The sequence below is a fragment of the Carettochelys insculpta genome, chromosome 14 (genome assembly GCF_033958435.1).
Source record: "Carettochelys insculpta isolate YL-2023 chromosome 14, ASM3395843v1, whole genome shotgun sequence".
In the NCBI taxonomy this organism is placed as follows: Eukaryota; Metazoa; Chordata; order Testudines; family Carettochelyidae; genus Carettochelys; species Carettochelys insculpta.
The window spans coordinates 4,133,763-4,155,797 of record NC_134150.1 but is presented as its reverse complement, the minus strand read 5'-3'; the positions used below and the strand labels follow the sequence as shown (position 1 = coordinate 4,155,797).

At 57.1% G+C, this 22,035-nt stretch overlaps 1 protein-coding gene across 3 annotated transcripts in view; it reads right to left on the bottom strand.

Annotated features, from left to right (window-relative positions):
• Positions 1-22,035, bottom strand: part of CCDC102A (coiled-coil domain containing 102A) — a 58,445-nt gene that overhangs the window by 30,241 nt on the left and 6,169 nt on the right. The window contains exon 1 of one of the 3 annotated variants that reach the window (XM_075009215.1): positions 108-588. The exons of the other annotated variants lie outside the window; for them this stretch is intronic. The gene's annotated coding sequence lies outside the window, so the exon portion shown is untranslated. Of the gene's footprint in view, positions 1-107; positions 589-22,035 lie in introns of those variants that run through there. 3 annotated transcript variants of the gene reach the window in all.

The following is a 22,035-nucleotide window of genomic DNA, read 5'->3' as shown; positions in this document are numbered from 1 at the left end:
GTGGAAGCCAGTGGGAGTTGTGGGAACGCACCTCCTGTGAAAACCAGCCGGCAGGTGTGTCGGCTGGACCCTAGAGAGGCACCTGAAAGGCAAAGCTCCTTTCGAACCTGGGAATCTCAGCGCCGCTGGCTTCCACCGCGATGGAACGGAATTGGGCTTGGGCTCACGCCGAAGAGCTCCTGCGGTGATTTCCACAGGATGATACCATGGGTCTAGATAAACTCTGTTCTGCCTCAGCACTGGGCTGACACCGAGGGCTCCTCCAGCCCCAGGGCTCTGATTCTACACAAGACCACAGGGTGGTATTAACACAGGCTCTCTCGCTAATTTCCAAGCTAAAATGCGCTGCCCCTGCCCGCTCTGCCTGAAATCAAGCAACCGGCCACTGCCTTTCTACCCCTTCCCACTGGAGGTCCAGGCCCCTCCCTCTGGGGACCACAAGCATGTTTCTGGGGGTCTGCCAAGCAGGCCCAGCATTACACTCACTGGGGCCTGGGACAGGAAGCTGAAACCCCACTTTGAAGGGACCTCAATCCCCCCGAGCAAGATTGGAAGCTGAAGTCTGAGCAGCTTAACTTTGTGGGGCCCACGGTAGCCCCAGGGCCAGTTACCTGCCTGCTATCCCCTCTCGCTGGCCCTGGCTTTCCTATGCAGAAAACACATTAAAGTGGCCCAGGCGGGCCGCCGAGCTTTTATAGCATATTGGCGGGAGGCTCAGAAATGAGGGACGAGACCCCCTGCCTTACACCCGTCCCGGTTACACTTCTCCCATCCGAACCGAGCCTGCAGTCCGGCTGAGGTGCAGACGAGAACCCCCTCGCCCGCCCTGCCCTGCCCACCGCTGCGTTGGCCGCAGGCGGCTGAGAAGAATACAAACCCGCTCTGGCAACAGCGGTCAGAACCCACCCCCTCCCCGTTCCCCCGATGGACGGAAATGCCTCTCGCGATTCAGCTAGAACGCGTCTCGGAGAAAAGTTCCAGTCTTGACTGAAAGGCCCAAATGACGGAGCATCCACCCATCGCTTGGCAAGCTCTCCCCGCGGCTCAGCCCATTGCGGCTTCGTTCCAGTTAGAATTTGTCCCTCTTCCAGCCCCTGGCTCTTCCCCTGCCTTTATCCGCCAGCTCCCGGGGGGCCAACCAGTCGGGGCGAGAGCCACGGAGAAAGCACCAAGAGCCACGTGGATGGAGTGCGAAGAGTCTCATGTTGTAGGTTTATTTATTCATTTTCTAGCTAGTGCTCGATTGATCAATCAATAATAAATATAAATATATAATACGTGGCTCACTGCTCCTCCCCTCCCCCAGAGCCAGGCACCCCCAGCCCCCCCCCACGCTCTAACCCAATCCCACTTCTGTCCCCCACAGCCAGGTACCCCCAGCCCCCCCACTCTAACCCGATCCCACTTCTGTCCCCCACAGCCAGGCACCCACAGCCCCCCCACTCTAACCCGATCCCACTTCTGTCCCCCACAGCCAGGCACCCACAGCCCCCCCACTCTAACCCGATCCCACTTCTGTCCCCCACAGCCAGGTACCCCCAGCCCCCCCACTCTAACCCGATCCCACTTCTGTCCCCCACAGCCAGGTACCCCCAGCCCCCCCACTCTAACCTGATCCCACTTCTGTCCCCCACAGCCAGGTACCCCCAGCCCCCCCACTCTAACCCGATCCCACTTCTGTTCCCCACAGCCAGGTACCCCCAGCCCCCCCGTCTCTAACCCGATCCCACTTCTGTCCCCCACAGCCAGGTACCCCCAGCCCCTGCTCTAACCCGATCCCACTTCTGTCCCCCACAGCCAGGCACCCCCAACCCCCCGCTCTAACCCGATCCCACTTCTGTCCCCCACAGCCAGGCACCCCCAGCCCCCCCGGCTCTAACCCGATCCCACTTCTGTCCCCCACAGCCAGGCACCCACAGCCCCCCCACTCTAACCCGATCCCACTTCTGTCCCCCACAGCCAGGCACCCACAGCCCCCCCACTCTAACCCGATCCCACTTCTGTCCCCCACAGCCAGGCACCCACAGCCCCCCCACTCTAACCCGATCCCACTTCTGTCCCCCACAGCCAGGTACCCCCAGCCCCCACACTCTAACCCGATCCCACTTCTGTCCCCCACAGCCAGGTACCCCCAGCCCCCCCACTCTAACCTGATCCCACTTCTGTCCCCCACAGCCAGTTACCCCCAGCCCCCCCGGCTCTAACCCGATCCCACTTCTGTCCCCCACAGCCAGGTACCCCCAGCCCCCCCACTCTAACCCGATCCCACTTCTGTTCCCCACAGCCAGGTACCCCCAGCCCCCCCGGCTCTAACCCGATCCCACTTCTGTCCCCCACAGCCAGGTACCCCCAGCCCCTGCTCTAACCCGATCCCACTTCTGTCCCCCACAGCCAGGCACCCCCAACCCCCCGCTCTAACCCGATCCCACTTCTGTCCCCCACAGCCAGGCACCCCCAGCCCCCCCGGCTCTAACCCGATCCCACTTCTGTCCCCCACAGCCAGGCACCCCCAGCCCCTGCTCTAACCCGATCCCAGTTCTGTTCCCCACAGCCAGGCACCCCCAACCCCCCGCTCTAACCCGATCCCACTTCTGTCCCCCACAGCCAGGCACCCCCAGCCCCCCCGGCTCTAACCCGATCCCACTTCTGTCCCCCACAGCCAGGCACCCCCAGCCCCTGCTCTAACCCGATCCCAGTTCTGTTCCCCACAGCCAGGCACCCCCAGCACCCCAGCTCTAACCCGATCCCACTTCTGTCCCCCACAGCCAGGCACCCCCAGCCCCCCCGGCTCTAACCCAATCCCACTTCTGTCCCCCACAGCCAGGTACCCCCAGCCCCCCCGCTCTAACCCGATCCCAGCTCTGTTCCCCACAGCCAGGTACCCCCAGCCCCCCCGGCTCTAACCTGATCCCACTTCTGTCCCCCACAGCCAGGCACCCCCAGCCCCTGCTCTAACCCGATCCCACTTCTGTCCCCCACAGCCAGGTACCCCCAGCACCCCAGCTCTAACCCGATCCCAGTTCTGTCCCCCACAGCCAGGTACCCCCAGCACCCCAGCTCTAACCCGATCCCAGTTCTGTCCCCCACAGCCAGGTACCCCCAGCCCCCCTGCTCTAACCCGATCCCACTTCTGTCCCCCACAGCCAGTTACCCCCAGGCCCCCCGGCTCTAACCCGATCCCACTTCTGTCCCCCACAGCCAGGCACCCCCAGCCCCCCCGGCTCTAACCCAATCCCACTTCTGTCCCCCACAGCCAGGTACCCCCAGCCCCCCGCTCTAACCCAATCCCACTTCTGTCCCCCACAGCCAGGTACCCCCAGCCCCCCCGGCTCTAACCCGATCCCACTTCTGTCCCCCACAGCCAGGTACCCCCAGCCCCCCCGCTCTAACCCGATCCCACTTCTGTCCCCCACAGCCAGGTACCCCCAGCCCCCCCGGCTCTAACCCGATCCCACTTCTGTCCCCCACAGCCAGGTACCCCCAGCCCCCCGGCTCTAACCCGATCCCACTTCTGTCCCCCACAGCCAGGTACCCCCAGCCCCCCGGCTCTAACCCGATCCCACTTCTGTCCCCCACAGCCAGGCACCCCCAGCCCCCCCCACTCTAACCCAGTCCCCCTCCCCTTCTCCAGGACCAGGCACATGGCTCCCTGGGGAGCTGGCGAGGCTGGAGTGAGGAGCCGGCACAGACACACAGCCGAGGTGCCCGTCCCTGCACCCGCCGGCTCCCCAGCGAGGCTCGGCCGTCCCACGCTCAGCTCCCCTGCTGCGCAGGGAGAGGAGGGGCAGGGCTGAGCTGACCCCTGCCCCAGTACGTCTCCCGGCAGAGATTTTAGAGACCCCCCTCGAGGGCCCCGGCACCTGACGACGTGTCTTTTCTGCCCCTGGCTGGAATCTCAGCGGTCGCACCCAGCAGGCTGCGACGCTTCTTGGAAACGCCTTTGCATGCGTTTTCCAGCGGAGTCGTGCTGCACGGCTGGGACGAGGGGCCCAGGCTGGGAGCTCATCCTGCTCCGGGGAGGTGGAGAAAGCAGTGCTGGGGTGGGGGCAGGGGAGTTCTCGGTGATCGCACGGGAAAGGAGCCGGCCGATCGCGCGCAGACCGAGCGCGCGAGGGCCGTACGCACGTGCAGCGGTGCCAAGGGGCCATTTGGGGCTGGAGAGCCCGCCAAGAGCCGGCATTGGAGGCAGCCACCCAGCCTCTCTGCTGGCAGGGGTGAGGAGGGGACAGGCGCCCCTTCTCAGGTAAGCGGGGGCTGCAGCCAGCTCTGGAGGGGTGGGCAACCCAGCCTGCCACAATCGAAAGCCTCAACTAAGCTGCTCGGGAGCAGACTGCTGTGGGAGGCCCTCTCCTCGAGGAGATCTGTGCATCGCACGCACAAGGCCAGGCCGGGCCAACGTTTGACCTGAACCGGGCAAAGGCAAAGTGGTCCGAAGGGTGGCTGGACACCAGTTCAGGTCAAACGTAGGCCTGGCCCACACGCACAGATCTCCCTGAGGAGAGGGCCTCCCACAGCGGTCTGCTCCCCAGCAGCTTAGTTGAGGCTTTCGATTGCAGCCGGCTGGGCTGCCCACCCCTCCAGAGCTGGCTGCACTCGGCTCCCGAGGACCCAGGTTTGCATCCGCCTGCAGGTGGTTAGAGAAGGACGGGGTGCAAGGTTCACAAGGCAGGTGGGGTTTGGAGACAGCTTTAAGCATGAGCTCTCCCGCCTTCCCTCCCTCTCCAGGGATCCTCGCAAGTCGGGCACAGCCATAGCCTAGCCTTGCTCCACTTCCCTGACGGAAGCTGTCCCTTTTCCCAGGGGGGTGGCGTTGCAAAATGCCCCACACAGGCAGCGCTGCCGCCCCTAGAACGGGAGGCCCTCAGTGTGCCCCCAGCCCCAGGGGCTCATGCATCTGCCCCCTGCCTCTGCACTGTTGTGGGTGTGGGGCTGCTCCCCCGGACGGGGCAAGCCTGAGACCTGCTCCTCCCATCTCCTGGTGCCCGGCTGCGGTCGGTCTGTGGAGAAGCCCCACAGGGGGCCACTGCCGTGCAAACCAAAGGGGAAATGAGGGGGAGCTGCGGCTAGGGGAGCCCTGAGAAGGGAATCAAGGATTCTAATTCCCCCCACAACAGCCAATGGTCTCCGAGCCTGGCTTGGCCTCTTCGCCCCCAGCCAATCAGGGCCCTTCGCTGCGAGCACTCCAGCCAATGGGAAAACCCAGCCGCCTGCTCCAGGGAACCTGGGCCGCTCCATCACAGCATGTGCCCCGGATTCCTTCTGGGGGTGCAGCTGCAGCACACGCTGTCCGTCCCGTGTGGGATGGCCGCCCAGCAGCCACTGCGGGCCCCAGGGCGAGGTGGAAGGGGGCCCCCCCACTCTGCACCCCCGAAGGGGCGGAGCCAAGGACAGAAAGGGTGGAGCCAAGAGCAGAGGGGGCGGGGCCGAGGCCAGTCAGCTCCTAGTGCTGCTCAGGGGACGGTGCTGCCCCCCTGCTCTTCCTCAGAGCCGCACGGGGCCCCCGAGCTCTGGCCGCAGCTGCTGCCGAAGTAGCAGTGGCGGCCGGCACGCTGGGCCCCTTGGAAACACTGGGCCCCTGTGCACCTGGCCCGTTGACGGGCCTGAGCCCGGAGCATCCCAGCCATTACCCAAGAGGCCGGCCACGCAGCCCAGGGAGGCTGGCATGAACCCCTGCCTGGTGCTGCTCCCACCACAGCGCCCAGCCCCTGCCCGCCCCGGGGCGCAGAGCCCACAGCCCGCCTGGGAGACACGCTCAGCTACCACCGCTGCCCCGCCAGGCCCCAGAGCAGCGCCAGCATCCTCCCCTGTGCGGAGGGAGCACTTCCGGAGCTCTCAGCCCCCAAGGGCAGCCTCCCCCCTTCTCCAGGAGCAGCTACAAAGGCCATGGAGGGAATCCAGCAGCAGCCGCACCGCCCGGGTGGGAGCAGAGGAAGCGCTGCCTGGACAGCACTTCCTCCCCCAAACCCTTCTCAGAAAGCTGGAGCTAAGGCCCCCCAGGGCTCGGCCAGCCTGGGACAGGCCAAAGGGAAGGGAGAATCGTGGAGAATCCCACCCCGCTCACCTCAGCGCTGGCCACGGGCTGGGGAACAGGGCGGCTGAGGAGCCCTCGACAGGCCCAACACCCCGAGCCCCCCCAGCCGCCGACAGTCAGAGCACGGCCCGAGCTTGAGGCAGGCCACTGCTTCCCAGGCGGGCAGCACCGCTTCACCCCATCACTGGCTTCCCACCGCATCTCCAGGCCGAGCCCCGGCCCAGAGCCCAGTCGCCCCACGGACACAGCAGCAAGGCTTGGCTACCACCAGCCGCTCGCATGTTAGCTCGGCCGCGGCTCCTGGCTTGCAGCCACTTCCGCTGGCTCCTCAGCCCCCGCCTCCCTCGGCTGAGCAAACCGCAGCCGCTCTCGCTGCCTGTGGCTTCACACCTACATCCAGGCCCCACGACCAACGCCAGGGAATGTGCTGAAGGTCCCTGGCTCTGTCCCCCGCCCTCCAGCTGGCTGCCCAGGCCGCTGGGCCATTGTTTCAGCAACTCAAGGACAGGCAGGGTCAGAGCCCGGCTGGACACAGGCGTTGTTTGTCCTGCAGCAGCTTCTGGGCTGAGTCCCAGGTCCAGCGTCAGTGGGAATCTTGCTGCTGACTATAATGGGGCTCCTCGGCCTTTTCCTCTCTCCTAGCTTGCTCCTTTTCTAGCTCCAGCTCCACAACTTGGCCTCGGTCCCTAGCAATTCCTCACCCCCTGGCTCCCTGCGATCTGCACAGCCTATGGCTGACTGCCTCCTCTGTCCCCAGCTCAGCCCAGAGATGCTGTGCGCTGCCCCCAGCTTCCTCTCCCACACGCTCTGCGACTTCAGGGCTCCATTGCTAGTTCCCCTTTGCAACCTCCCACCTCTGTGCACCAGCCGTGCCCTCTGTTTGCTGTTCCTGGTGATTCCTTCTCCCGTGCTCAACCTCACGCCTCTGGTGCAAGGCCAGCCAGCAAGAACTGGCCAGATTCCCAACCGGGGTAAGCTACAGAGGGAAGCGAAGTCAATGTGTTCACGCCGAGGAAGGTCTGTGCTGTACCTCTACTCTCTCTTCCTGCAGCATCCAGCTCCCACGCCGGATGGCTAGTGGTCTTTCTCCAACCCACCTCACGCTGGTTAGTGGTCTTTCCTTAACCACGCGAGAGAGATCTTGGAGTCGTGGTGGATAGTTCTCTGAAAACACCCACTCCATATGCAGCAGCAGGCAAAGAAGCAAACCGAATGCTAGGGAGTGTTAAAAAACGGGATAGGAAATAAGCCAAAGAATATCTCACTGCCTCTCTATAAATCCACAGCACGCCCACATCCTGAATACCGCGTACAGATGTGGTCGCCTCTTCCCCCAAAAGATGTCTTGGCATTGGAAGAAGTTCAGAAGAGGGCAGCGAAACTGATGAGGGGTTTGGTGCGGGTGCCATGTGAAGAGAGATTAGGAACACTGGGATGTTTCGGTTTACTAAAAAGGAGACTAAGGGGGATGTGACAGAGGACGGGTGTGGAAAAAGTGAATAAGAAGAAGTTATTTATTGTTCCCGTAATACAGGAACTCGAGGTCGCCCAATGAAATGAAGGGGCAGCAGGTTTAAAACTAACATGAGAAGTTTTTCGTCACGCAGGGCACGGTGGGCCTGTGGAACTCCTCGCCGCAGGCGGCTGTGAAGACCAGGGGTTCAAAAAAGAAGTCGATACATTCATGGCGGTTAGGCCCCTCAATGGCTATTAGCCAGGATGGGCAGGAACAGTGTCCCTAGCCTCTGTTTGTCAGGGCTGGAAATGGGTGACAGGACAGGGATCTCTCAGTGACAACCTCTTCTGCTCACTCCCTCTGGGGCACGAGGCATTGGTGTGTGTGACCCTGCGTGGCTGTTCTTATGTTCCCTTCCTTTCTAGAGGTTTTGCTCTTCATCTCGTGTCCTCCATCTCGTCTGCCTTCTGCCCCATCACCACAGCATCTGAGCTCTTTTCCCCACCCCCTTCTAAGCTCCCCCTCTCTTTCCTCAGGCCTGGGCCATGAAGCCTTCTTTTACAGCATTCAGCTGATCCAAGCTCCTCATCACCAGCGTTTCTTAAACTCTGGGCCGTGGCACACTGGCGTTCCCTGAACAACTCGCAGGTGTGCCACAAGTGTTTGGAAAAGTAGTTCAACAAATAACCATTTTACGATGATAACAGCGGTGGAAACTACTGAGCCAGAATTTCATTTCTACCTCTCCTGAGAGCAGTTGTAGGCCGTCAACACAGCAAGGTTGCCTAACATTGTGCTACCCTCCCCTCACCTCTAGCCTTCTCCTATCTATAGGGCGGCGTAGCAACTAGCAATGACGCATGCACTCTGCCATTATAGTGGCTACACTGTCCATCAGCCGCTTGACGTCAGCCAACATGCGTGTGGGGCACGGGATGACTTAGTGAATTGATCATTTCCACCAATATGAGTAAACAGTGTCAGTTACATTTCTTTTTTAAGAAAAACCCAGAAGTGACTGATAAGGAAATGGGAAGGAAGATCGTCGTAGGCAGGATCGAACTAGAGAACTTTTCATGTATCTGGGGAGCACCATAGCGTGTGAGCTAGACTGTGAGAAGGAAACAGGGACTAGAATAGCGAAAGCAAGACCGAGTTTGAAGGCGCTGGATAAGATCTGGAAAAGCAAAGCAATTAGATTAGGACCGAAGCTGAGCGTGCTGAAAACGTGTATTCAGCAGCACGTTTTACAGATGTGAGAGACGGGTGGTAACGAAAGATTCAAAGAGAAGGATATTGGTGTCCGAGAGGAGTTGTTACAGAAAGATCCTGAGAATAGGATGGACACGGGTTGCCAACAAGGGCTTATATAGGAAGATACAGCTGAAAGAGAACCTGCTGCAGAAGGTTACGCAAAGGAAATTGCAGCTATTTGGGCATATTTGCAGATTGAATGATGAACAAAAAATCAAGACCCTGGTATTCGGCATAATGGATGGTTCGAATGGGAGAGGCAGACCCCACAGAGAATGGGTGGATGATGTAGTAGATTGGTGCGGAGCTAGTCTGCAGAAACTAAGCCACTCCGCGCTGGACAGGGAAAGATGAAAGGAAATATTGAGGGAGGCATCGGACGCAAACGGGCGCTGAGCCCATGGGTGATGACGATGATGAGGTTGAACTTCTCAAATGTGGCTCCTCCTGAAACCCACACGCTGAGAGTGCTGTCTGCGCATGCCTGCCAGCGTTTGGCAGGAGATGTGCGTGGCGGTAGCAGGGGGGACGGCATCCTTGTGTCCGGGGCAGCGTGACTCTGGTGAGTCACCAGCACTGAGTTAGAGCAAGTAGAGGGAGGTTGAGGAAGTCTGGCTCTGGGAGAGGGGAAGGGCATTGAATTAGAGTGGGAGGTGCTGGGAGTGCCTGGTTTTGGGGGAGGGCCTGGAGGTTCCTGGCTCTGGGGTGTGTAGGGGGGCGATTGGGTTAAAGCGAGGAGCTGGGGGTGCCTGGTTCTGGAGGAGGGGAGGGGATGGGTTAGAGCAGGGGCTGGGGGTGCCTGGTTCTGGAGGAGGGGAGGGGGATGGGTTAGAGCAGGGGCTGGGGGTGCCTGGCTCTGGAGGAGGGGAGGGGATTGGGTTAGAGCAGGGGCCGGGGGTGCCTGGTTCTGGAGGAGGGGAGGGGATGGGTTAGAGCAGGGGCTGGGGGTGCCTGGTTCTGGAGGAGGGGAGGGGATGGGTTAGAGCAGGGGCTGGGGGTGCCTGGTTCTGGAGGAGGGGAGGGGATGGGTTAGAGCAGGGGCTGGGGGTGCCTGGTTCTGGAGGAGGGGAGGGGGATGGGTTAGAGCAGGGGCTGGGGGTGCCTGGCTCTGGAGGAGGGGAGGGGATTGGGTTAGAGCAGGGGCCGGGGGTGCCTGGCTCTGGAGGAGGGGAGGGGGATGGGTTAGAGCAGGGGCTGGGGGTGCCTGGCTCTGGAGGAGGGGGGATTGGGTTAGAGCAGGGGCTGGGGGTGCCTGGCTCTGGAGGAGGGGAGGGGGATGGGTTAGAGCAGGGGCTGGGGGTGCCTGGCTCTGGAGGAGGGGAGGGGGGATTGGGTTAGAGCAGGGGCTGGGGGTGCCTGGCTCAGGAGGAGGGGAGGGGGATGGGTTAGAGCAGGGGCTGGGGGTGCCTGGCCCTGGAGGAGGGGAGGGGGATGGGTTAGAGCAGGGGCTGGGGGTGCCTGGCTCTGGAGGAGGGGAGGGGGATGGGTTAGAGCAGGGGCTGGGGGTGCCTGGCTCTGGAGGAGGGGAGGGGGATGGGTTAGAGCAGGGGCTGGGGGTGCCTGGCTCTGGAGGAGGGGAGGGGAGATGGGTAAGAGCAGGGGCTGGGGGTGCCGGGTTCTGGAGGAGGGGAGGGGAGATGGGTAAGAGCAGGGGCTGGGGGTGCCGGGTTCTGGAGAGGGCATTGAGCCACCTATCTGATATTTATTTGTATCTATCTATCTAAAAATAAATATGCAACACGTGGCTCTTCACGCTCTGTCTGTAGCTCTGTGTCCCTAACTGGTTGGCCACCCCCCACTTTACCCTAGGGGAGAAACTTTGTCACATTACAATGCTCTGCACTCCACGCTGCAGCTCCGTAAATGCGGCATCCGTGTGAACGAGAGGAAGCCGCTTTTAGAGAGGGAGGCATGAAGAGCCTGCATGAGCAGATGCCGGGCTGGAGACTTGGGGGCACCAAATATCCACAGAGTGACCCGGGCAGACTGGCGAGCCTCAAAGGGAACTGATAATGACTCTCGCCAGAGACCGCCTCGCGGGGAGGGTCGGCAGCATCCTGGTATCAGATCAGGACTGATTGTGATGCTGAATGACCGATTCATTGTTTTACAGGGAAGGAAAATACTGTGAAGAACGGGGCGTCTCGCATTATTCTCTGGGTTCCGTCCTGCATCATCACGGAGCATCAGTCCAGATGGGCTGGACTTGGCTCATCCTTGCCTTCCGCTCTCTTCCCTCCGGGTGCCTTATTTATCTGGCCAATAAGTTAGGACAGGCAACAGACTGGGAATTATAACATCAGCAGGACGTACGTGTCAGTGTGTACGTGTTCTGTGCTGTTATTTAGCTGTAATTCACCCCTGAGTGTCTTCTAAGAGCCCAGTAAGCCGTGGAAGTGTTGGTAATGTGCTAGAAAATACTGACCTCTTGGGGTCTGGCAGATTTGCTCCTCCAGCACTGGTCAGGTCCCGAGGGTGCCGGACGACAGAGGTTCAACTTGTATAACAAAGTGACTCTTGCTGGGAAACCTGCCAGTGCTGCACGGCAGGTGGAGAACCACATTTTGGTCGGGTGCAAAGGGCTGGAGCTACTGCAGATAGGTCACAGCAAAGGCTCGCAGGAATGTCAGAGGAGCTGGCCTTCCCACAAGAAATGTCCTGCTCATGTCATTTCACAGGTGGAAAGGAACGCCTGCTGCGCACTTACTGTAGAGCCACGGCCTGTTCAGACTGGCAGCTGTTTGGGGCAGGGATTGTTTCTTCACTTTATGTGGGACAAGGGCCTCGTTCAGTAGGGCCTGGATCCTTGCTTGAGGCCTGTTGGCACGGTCCATAATACACAGCAATAATTGACAGTGTCCACAGGCAGGGTACCTGGGGAATGTTCAGAGAATCAGAGAATCCTAGGGCTGGAAGGGACCTCAGGAGGTCATCGAGTCCAGCCCCCTGCCCAAAGCAGGACCAACCCCAACTGAATCATCCCAGCCAGGACTTAAAAACCTCCAGGGATGGAGATTCCACTGGCTCTCTCGGTAACGCATTCCAGTGCTTCACCAGCCTCTTGGTGATATAGTTTCTCCTAATATCCAGCCTAGTCCTCCCCAACTGTAACTTGAGACCATGGCTCCTTGTTCTGCTGTCCGTCACCACAGAGAACAGCCTCTCTCCATCCTCTTCAGAGCCCCCCTTCAGGAAGTTGAAGGCTGCTATCAAATCACCCCTCAGCTCCCGGGGAGCTAATTGTCAAAGCGGGAGAATCTCAGCTGTTGAGGGGGTTTCTAGCTCAGGTGGTTGCAGAAGAAAGCTGAGCAGAGTCCTCTCACGCCCTCTGAGCCCAGCACAGGATATTAAACAATCTCTGGAGTTTTGGCCAAGCTGCACATCCCCGTCCCTGCATTCTGGTGCTGCTCCCAGTTGGCTCTAGCAAGACCACACACCGAGAATGCACTGCGAGGAGTCAGCATCACGCAGGTGGTGGGGTCAGCCTCCTAGCCCGGGGCCCCATCAGACCGTGTTCCCCCACTGATGCGAGTCTTTCCTACTGCCAGGACTACTGCACCCAGCTGCTTGGGGCCCCCAGGATGTAAAGTGAGGGCAGCCCTTCAGGCTCTTCTCCGCTGCTGGCCCCAGACCAGGGCGGAGAGACTGGACAGGTGCACCCATAAATTAGGGATAAGAAGCAGCTACTCAGCACGGTTCTTAACCAATATCAGCTCCTCCTCTGCCCTCTCCTCCCTGCAGAACTCTGAACAGCCTGAAACGGGAGCACGCGCCACCACGCAAGCCAGCTCAAAACCACAGCCACGGGGGCCACAGCCACGCCCGGAATAACCCCGCTGCCTTGTGCGGCGGAAGGAGGTGGCCCCAAGAATTCCAGGCTCTGGTTCCTGGTTCCTCCCCAGCAGGAAAGACACCCGCTGTGCCCTGCCTCTCCGCATTTCCAGCCCACGCAGGGAAGGGGAAAGAGTCAACCCTCGACCCCAACCCAGCATGCGATGGCAAACCCTGGTATGGGGCAGAGTTTCCCTTGGAGGGCCACGCTCCGAGCCTGGGTAGACGTGGGAAGGGGAGAACGTGCGTGTGTGCAGCCGGGGGGCTCTTGGAACGGCTCCGCAGGGGAGGAAAGGCCTCCACGTAATTCCCTCCTTGAGAGGGCGCTCTCCCAGCGCCTCCAGCAGGGCCGTCAAGCCAGAGTGGGGCCGGGGGTAGCCCCTCTGGCTCTGGCTCACCCTCCTCGCTCCAGGCTCCATCGCCCCCGAGGAGTCGGCTACCCACAGCTTGCGCTAATTAGCTGCAGACCTTCCCCTTTCCCAGTCGCTTTGCCCACATGAAAGGACGCTGCCGTAAGCAGCCAGACAGCAGGCAGACACGGGGGAGGGGGCGCCGGCTCGGAAGGTGCTCGGGCCAATTTTCCACTGGGCCGTTCCGACATCTCCCCGCCGTTTCGGCCGAACGCCACAACACGCCGCCGGCTGCTCCCTACCAGAGCGGAGAGAAGGGGAGCGCCCGGGCTCACGCTCTCTCTCGCCCTCCCTGCTCTAAACGCCCTCTCACGCAGCCAAGCGCCCCCTGCCCGCCCAGAGCCCCCAGGCACTCTGGAAAGCCGATGGCCAGAGACAGCTTCAGGGCTACAAAGTGCTCACTGGCACGGCAAACCCCGGCTGGCAAAATCTTTGCACTCGCTGAGGATCCGGCTCGCTAATGAATCAGGGGACGGAGTAAGCAGCAGGGACAGCAGACGGGAAGACGGGATTCTTCTGTCTGGTTTGTCTTCCTGCAGCCAGCCGGCAGCCCCCACGCAGACGAGCCGCGACAGCTTGTCGTGGCCTGATCCTCCCCCGTCCCCTGTGAATGCAAACAGCAGGAACGGGGACAGCTCCCCCATGAAGAAGCTGGGAGGGTGTCAAGTGAGAGCCCTCCTCTGAACGGAGGTCCTGCTGGTCCCCCCCCGCCCCGGTTTCTGCAGAGCTGGGGGGTTCTGAGCACATCCCTCGCTTTACAGACGCAAAGGATCCTTCCTACTGAGGCCTGACAGCACCGTCCACCTGAGTCTGCAACAGGCAGCTTGACTCAACGGCGCTGAGAGGTGGAGGTACCCCTGAAACCCACGCAGCACCATCTAACCCTAAACGATCCCCCGTCGATGCAGCGGTCACACCCAGCTACGCTGGGCTCCCCGGCGGCGCTTTCCATTGAGGGTAGAGCAACTGACCCAAAAGCACGAGGGCAGAACCCTGCAACACAGTGGTCCCCAACCTGTTCACTGCAGGTTAAACCTCTCTAACCGGCACTCTCAGGACCTGGCCGGTGGCGGAGGAGAGAATTTGCCAGACCACGGGAGGTCAGTATTGTCCAGCACGTTACCAACACGTCCACGGCTTGCTGGGCTCTTAGGAGACATTTAGGGGTGAATCACAGCTAAACAACAGCACAGAGCACTGAGAGCCAGGACTGGGGGCTGGAAACAAACTTTACGGGACCACAGGAAACCTGGCCGCACCCATGGTAAGCGGCCGCCCGGCTAACTGAAATCAGGCCGGATTATGGATGTTTTCGGACGACAAAGTTCCAGATCAGAGAGGTTCAATCTGTAGCACGGACCTCCAATCACACCCCCCGCAAACAGTTCATGGACCCCCATCGAAGCCCATTCGAGCTGCTGTGGACACTTTCTTAAATGAAAAAGGGAAATCGCATTGTACATTTTCGGACAACGATTAACAACACGGTTGGAAGCTCTTTATTTTAAAAATAATACTTGATTGTAACTAATTTTCTGTGATCATTTTATGGATCTTCTTTATTTTCACAGACCTCCTGCAACAACCCCAGGTTGGGAACCACTGTTTTAACCCACTGCGTTGGTTTGGTTTGGTTTGGTTTTTCTATGGTAAGGGGCTACTTTTGCAGCCTGGGTGGAGGAACACCCAAATAAAAAGGAGTGCGTGCTGACGCAAGGCGATCTCACTGAGATATAACAGCAGCTCGGCCATCGCAGAGCTGATGCAGGTCACCCGCCCTGCGCTGCCATCCCCGTAAAGGGTCTCGGATAGCGCTGCCCCCTACGATGCCCCCACAACTGGCCTGGCCCGTTCTGCAGCCTGCCCTGCTCTGGCAGTACCCGCGCAGGGCTGCCGCCCACTGCCCCAGGAGCTGAACCCATTTCTCAGGCCAAGAACCTGCGACCGCAGCCCTGTGTCTCTGCCAAGCTCGTAAACCACTCCAGGAAACCCCAATGGGAGGGTGCTGGAGAGACTTAATTGGATAAGTACAGGGTCCGGAGGACAGCGAGCCCACAGCCTTCCCCGGCCTAATCGCTCAAAGCTACTTAACAGCACTGGGCAGCCTGGGAGCAGACGGGCACAGCAGCCCACAGCAGGTCTCAGACCCCAGAGGAGGGGCTGGGGCATGGAGGTCTGGCTATCCTCACCCCCAATTTACACCAGCCTGCGCCTGATTGAGGGCCCTGCTCCACCCAGCAGAAGGAGACAGCGCTGCACTGAGGGTAAAGCCTGAAGAGGCTCACAGCTCATTTCGTCTGACCTCTTGCAGATCAGCAGCCACCGCGTTTCCCCCAGACAGCCCAGCGCTGAGCCCAAGGCCGTCAGCATTCCAGCCCCCAACTGTTGTGAAGCACAGGCGGGACCGAGGTGCCAGCAATGCCCAAGGCCTCTGCAGCGGTAGGGGGATGATTCGCTCGCAGGTGCTCAGATGATCCCAGTCCCACGCCAGAGCGGAAAGTGACCCTTCTCACCTCCACGGTACCTGCCAGTCTAAACTGGGGAAAAAAATCTACCCTGAGATTAGCCAGGCATGCGAGAGAGGAATCTCTGTACCACCTCGGAGCACGGGTCCGCCCTGCCCGGTGGTCCTCCTCCGCCGCCAGCTGGTCTCTCCAATAAGGGCTCCACCACACCCCCATGGAGGGCCAGGAAGGAGAATTCCCTCCTGGCTGCACCCCTGGGCCAGTCTGCAGAGCCCTGGCTCACAGGGGCGAGCACATCCTCATGCAAGGAGTCCCGCTGGCTCTTAAGCATCTCAGGGTACCACCATCTCGAACCCCCCCAGCAAGCCTCCTCAGCATCCATCTCCGTTTGCACCTCTGATGTTGTTGGTGGCCAAAGTCATTCATCCTTTGCTTCCCGAATCCTAGTGTCTGCAGAGGCAGAGGACAAAGAAGGAAACACCCCCCCTTTAAAACGCCACACTAGCCTCAAACACGGGGCTGCAACCTGTGGCTCCAGAGCCGCATGCAGCTCTTTAAGGAGTTCTTTGTGGCTCCCGATGCTATAATTGCAAAATGAAAAAGAAACCCAAACTCCTGATTATTTTCAATAAACAGTGAATGTCTAAAGGCCCAAAAAGGAACAACTCGGATCTAAACAGCAAAGGATGTGTGATCTCGAAACGGTGGATAACTCCCCTTTAATAGGTGCAGTGCATTGTGGGACACAATACTGCATCTGTGTTTTGATCGTGTTGCTCATAAAGTCGTGATTTTGCAAAGGAAAAGGGAGCTTGCGGCATTCCTGCGGGGAAGGGCAACGCGCCTTGTAAGAGAGAAAACGGAAGTTAAACGTGAAGTAAAATTGGCACCATTAAAGTGGGTTCGGGCGTGAAAGTCGGGAAGACGGGTACAAACACGCCCGCGTAAAGTGCGAGGAAATAGAATATGTAAAAAGTTTGTGAGCATCCTGCAGTAAACATGTATCGCATCACAAATCACTGTGGGTGCGCAGCTCTTAAAACAGGGGTTACAAAAAGCACGGTTTGTTGTTATTTATTAAGGACCGGCTCGTATTCACATGCACTGAGGCTCTTGAATTACTGGCTTTTTCACCAAATCCAACAAAGTGGCTCTTCTTGCTGCCTGGGTTGCCAACCCCTGCTCTAACTTACCCACCCACCAGGAGAGAACTCAGCATTGGTACAGAGTCTCCAGCTCTGGAGCACGCGTGTTGTCAATGACAGACCCTCACTGAGGAGTCAGAAGACTGCTCCCAAAACTCCTCCACCGTTCTGTGTGAATAAAGGGCTGGTAGGGTAGGACTGGGGGTATCAAGTCAGACAATTGGTCCAGACGGTCGGGTACCTTGCCTCCAGCAGGGGCTGAGACGAGAGCTAGAGTTAGGAAGAGGAAGTTGAGGAAACATCTACATCCTACCACACCCAACCAACTGCACAACACAGAACTCAAGAGGGTATTTTCCTTCAGGAGTCTCCGGCCCATGGCATTAATTTGTTCCCTGAGAATTTGGTGTCGTGGTTGGGAGCACTGACGTAGCACCTCTGGGCAGCTGTGTGGAGACTCTGCAAGACTAGAACCCAGATCCAAATGCCCCTAAATGTCAGAGAAGCTCAGGGGCATCCGTAAGAAATGCAAGTCAAATGAGTTTGGAGAATCCAGTTCTGGGCTCCCCAGTACAGAAGGGATGTGGATGCATTGGAGAGGGTCCAACCGAGGGCAACGAAAATGATCAGGGGGCTGGGACACACAACCTATGAAGAGACACTGAAGAATTTGGGCTTATTTAGTTTGCAGAAGAGAAGAGGAGAGATTTGATAGCAGCCTTCAACTTCCTAAAGAGGGGGCTCTAAAGAGGATGGAGAGAGGCTGTTCTCAGTAGTGACGGGTGGCAGAACAAAGCGCAGTGGTCTCAAGTGGCTGTAGGGAGAGGTCTAGGTTGGATATTAGAAAAACATATTTCACTAGGAGGGTGGTGAACCACTGGAGTGTGTTACCTAGATAGCTGGTGGAATCTCCATCCCTAGAGGTTTATGAGTCCCAGCTTGACAAGGTCCCAGCTGGGAGGATTTAGTTGGGGTTGGTCCTGCCTTGGGCAGGGGGCTGGTCTTGATGACCTCATGAGGTCCCTTCCAGACCAAGAATTCTATGATTCACACCTACTGTGACAATCAACTGGCTAGTGCTATGAAGAGGTAACTTCTCTACAAGGACAAAACATAACCCTGTGTGCAGTTAGTCCCAGCTTGGAAGAGGAGGAAGTGCAGTGGGTCAGAACTCAGGTAAATCAGCAGACCTGGGTCTGGACTGGCAAATGGTGCTGAAGGTGAGGACAGAGCACTGTGATAGAGCTATGGGGTGAAGCGGGCCAGACCTGAGGTGCACTGGTGGAGCTGTGTGGGGCTCCAGGACTGAGATAGTGAGGGCAGGGGGCTGCAAGTCACAACTGGGGTGCAGGGGCAGAGCAGCGTGGGAAAGAAAGACTGGGAATGCGGATCAGTGCTGAGGTTCTTTGGCGGAGCTGTGTGGGGCTCAAAGCCCTCAATAACCGAGGGTGCTGTGGGTCTGGAGTAAAGTGCGTTCCAGGACTGGATAGGATTCAGACTCGTAATACAGAGCGTGCAGCAGGTAAGCTGAGGCACACTGGGAGCAGTGCAGAGAGACGCTCCCATTCGGCCTTCCTACAATAGCCCTGGTTCCAGCAGCGTTATGCCCAAGCACCAAATTCTACCAGCAACTTTCCCCTGCCCTCACTAGACAAACCAGGGCTGAAATGCAAAGTCAGTAACAAGCCTTTCCCATGACCGCAGCCAATGGACAAAAAAGTTTGCAGATGGCACCGTGTTTGGGAGTTGCGAGTGGTTCAGAGGACAGGGTTATCGTTCAAACTGGAGAACCGGTATGGGGTAAACAGGATGAAATTCAATCATGACAAATGCAGAGTCCTGCTTGTTATCCTTACCTACACGCTTCTAGCTTCCAGGCTGCACACATAACTAGATCCATTGTTTACAGTCAACCCCTTAGGTACAGTAGCATTTGCTCTGATCCTACTGACAGAGACCACAAACAACAAGATCTTTACCAAATATTCATAAACCTGAATTACCCACCACAAGAAGTAAAAAAAACTAATCGACAGGGCCAGACGAATACCCAGAGACCAGCTACTCCAAGATAGGCCCAAAAAAGCCAAGAACAGAACACCACTGGTCATCACCTACAGCCCCCAACTCAAACCACTGCAATGAATTATTAAAGACCTACAACCTATCCTTGATCAGGATGCTACACTCCAGAAGGCCCGAGGTGACGGGCCTGTTCTCTCCTACAGGCAACCTCCCAACCTTAGGAGGATTCTCACCAACAGCCACAGACTATGCTGCTGGAAAAGCAGTCCTGGGACTTTTCCTTGCAACAAAGCCCGCTGTCAGCTTTGTCCACGTACCTATTCAGGAGATACCATCACTGGATCTAACCAGGTTATTCACAGAATCACGAGCACATTCTCATGTTCCTCAACTAACATCATCTATGCCATCATGTGCCAACAATGCCCAGATGCTTTGTATATTAGACAGACTTCAAACTCTCTTAGACTAAGAGTTAATGGGCACAAAACAGACATCAAAACACTCCTGATCCACAAACTGCTCAGCCGACATTTTAATGGAGTGGGCCGTTCTATTAATGACTTAAAAGTCTACGCCTTACTGAAGAGGAATTTTCACAACAGTCTTGAAAGAGAGGCTGCTGAACTCTCTTTTATATTCAAATTCACCACATTAACACGTGGTTTGAACTGGGATGCAAATTTTCTGGGTCATTATAGGGGCTCTTTTGCATACTTGGCTTAATCTAATTCTTGACTCCCCCCCCACTCTCTGATTTGCTCACCTTGATTTTTTTCTGATTTGTCAACCTTGATTACTATTTTTGGTTCTCTGGGCCTTAAATATCGAGTCTGTTCTGGTATGGCTATGGATGGTCTGAAGAAGTGGGTCTGTCCCACGAAAGCTCAGCACCTACTAAATTATTTTGTTAGTCTTTAAAGTGCTACTTGACTGCTTTTTTGTTTTGATAGTATATAGACTAGCAGGGCTTTCTCTCTGTTACTTGGGAAGGAACAATCAGTTAGTTGCACCCATACACAATGGGACATGACTATCTAGGAAGGCGTATGCAGAAAGAGGTCATGGGGTCATAGTGGATCACAATCTAAATATGAGTCAACAGTGTGACACTGCTGCAGAAAAAGCCATCGTTCTGGGATGTATTAACGGGAGTTTTGTGAGGAAGACACAGGAAGTCATTCTTCCGCTCTACTCTGAGCTGATTAGGCCTCAATGGGAGTATTATGATGTCCAGATCTGGGCGTCACAATTCAGGAAAAACACAGACAAATTGGAAAAAGTCCAGAGAAGAGCAACCAAAAATGATCAAAGCTCTAGAAAATATGACCCATGTGTAGGGCCCTACCAAATCTACAGCCATGCAAAATGCACCAAGGACTGTGAAATCTGCCTTTGGCATGCTTTTACCCTGTACAACACAGATTTCAGGGTGGAGACCAGCCTTTCCCAAATTGGGGGTCGTGACCCACAAGGAACTTGCAGGGAAATCACAAGGTTATTTTAGGAGGGTTATGGTATTGCCACCCTCACTTCTGCACTGCCTTCAGAGCTAGGCAATCGGATACCGGTGGTTGTAACGTTGGCTAGGCAGCACCCTGCCAGCAGCAGCGCAGCAATAAGGCTGGCAATTTCTGGGCTGCTGCTGGCAGCTGATCAGCTTTCAGAGCTGGACTCCCAACCAGCAGCCACCACCCTCCAGCTGTCCAGCTCTGAAGGCAGAGCTGGTGCTAACAGCAGGGTAGAAGTAAACACAGCAGTGACACAACCTCCCTGCAAATAACCTTGCTACCCTCAAATAATTCCTTTGTGGGTCAGGACACCATGAAATTTCAGATTTAAATATCCGAAATCAGGAAATGTACCATTTAAAAAACTCACATGACCATGAAATTGAACAAAAAGAGTTTGTTAGAGCCTTACCTACAAGAGAAGATTGAAACAATTGGGTTTGCTTAATCTGGAAAAGAGAAGACTGACAGCGGAGGTGGTAACAGCTTCAAGTATCCAAAAGATTATTACAAGGGCCGTTTCTATACAGGCCACTTCGTAATACACGGCCCGAAATATGCTAATGAAGTGCGGATGCAAATTCCCCGCACCTCATTAGCATACGGTCACGTGATTTGGAGTCCGGAAGACCGTTCTTCCAGACTCCAAAATGCCGTTTGGAAGTGCGGCCCCCGGGGGTGCTTCCAGAAGGAAGTCCTTCTTCCGGAGGCCCCTTCTTCCCAAAAATTTTTGGGAAGAAGGGGCGTCCGGAAGAAGGACTTCCTTCCGGAAGCTCCCCCGGTGCCGTGCTTCTAAATGGTGTTTTGGAGTCCGGAAGAACGGTCTTCCGGACTCCAAATCACGTGACATTATGCTAATGAGGTGTGGGGAATTTGCATCTGTGCCTCATTAGCATATTTCGGGCCATGTATTACCATGCCACTTTCGAAGAAAGTGGCCTGTGTAGAAACGGCCAAGGAGAGAGAGAAAAAATATTCTCATTAACCTCTGATGACTGGACAAGGAGCAATGGGCTTAAATTACGGCCAGGGAGATTTGGGTTGGACATCAGGAAAAACTTCCCAACTGTCAGGGTGGTTAAGCACTGGAATTAATTGCCTAGGGAGGTCATGGAATCTCCTTCACTGGAGATTTGAAAGCATGGCTGACAAACACCGTGTCAGGAACGGTCTAGAGAGAGTGCTGGTCCCGCCTGGAGCGCAGGGGCCTGGATTTGATGACCCCTCGAGGTTCCTTCTAGTTCTAGGATTCTACGAAAATAGCAACCACTGTAGTTTCCCAAGAGAAAAGAGTTGTCAGAGCCATCTGGCTCTCAAGTTCAATGCCATTCCTTCCACTTAGAAGCAGACATGTCTTGGGCTGGCTCCCAGGGTCCCAAACAATGCATTTCACAGCATGTTACAGCACGTGGAGATTTCCACAGCGTGCAATGCACGACACATGCCTGGCACCCCCAGGGCTAGCCGGGAGCTGTTCCAAGCAGCCACCGTTGCATACCTTGCAACTTGCTGCCAAACGGAGCCCAGTCTTGGTTCTGACTTCCTGCCTCCATGCCCACTCAGCAAGCTATTATAAACATGGCCTGTTTCCAGATGTTTCCCTTTCCTTCTTGCTTTCTTCTTTTCTCATTAAATAGGGAGTTTATTGGAGGGTTTTCCACACCATACTAGATGTTGCTAGCAAGGGCATATATCATTCATCTTGCAGCATTAAGTATACTGTGGAAGGTACCTGTCAGACTGCCTTACGAGGACTCCCTGCAACCTCCTTGTGAAGGGCATGCAGCAGAGATTCCAGGGGAAGTTCACCGGGGAGAAGGTCTCCTCTTCTAAGTAGGCCAGAAACAGAAGCTTTACAAAAGTGGGTTAACACTGCTTTCGCCCCCTCTCCCAATGGGCTGTCATGT